Genomic DNA, 809 nt, shown 5'->3' on the forward strand with positions numbered 1-809 from the left:
TTCAGATTAACTATATTGAGCTCGTTCATGGAATGAAGGAAACTCTTACTGCGAGGTATCACTCTGTGTGTGTGTAGAGAGAGAGAGAGAGAAAGCGAGCGAGAGAGAGGCTGATATGGTTATAATCTACACCATCTGAGAGATATTAGCAGAAAATTTGATTTTAAAACAAATTGAACATTTTTCTAAAAGTTATGAAGAAACAAAGTCAGTGGGTATAATTTTATACGTAAGCCATTAACATTAATACACCTGACCCGCCGCCACCACTAACATTACGACTACCATCATCGCCACCACCAATGCACTTGACAGAAGAAATTGTTGTTGTTGTTGGCACTCCGTCGCTTACGACGTCGAGGGTTCCAGTTGATCCGATCAACGGAACAGCCTGCTCGTGAAATTAACGTGCAAGTGGCTGAGCACTCCACAGACACGTGTACCCTTAACGTAGTTCTCTGGGATATTCAGCGTGACACAGTGTGACAAGGCTGACCCTTTGAATTACAGGCACAACAGAAACTCAGGAAGTAAGAGTGAGAGAAAGTTGTGGTGAAAGAGTAGAGCAGGGTTCGCCACCATCCCCTGCCGGAGCCTCGTGGAGCTTTAGATGTTTTCGCTCAATAAACACTCACAACGCCCGGTCTGGGAATCGAAACCGTGATCCTATGACCGCGAGTCCGCTGCCCTAACCACTAGGCCATTGCGCCTCCCGAAAGAAGAACTATAAGAATCCTAACGTAAACAATACTGACATTTAGCCAGATGGTAACCATGGTGATTCATGTCACAACATCGTCTGTCGCTCT

The sequence above is a fragment of the Octopus bimaculoides genome, chromosome 28 (genome assembly GCF_046866305.1).
Source record: "Octopus bimaculoides isolate indiv1 chromosome 28, ASM4686630v1, whole genome shotgun sequence".
NCBI lineage: Eukaryota > Metazoa > Mollusca > Cephalopoda > Octopoda > Octopodidae > Octopus > Octopus bimaculoides.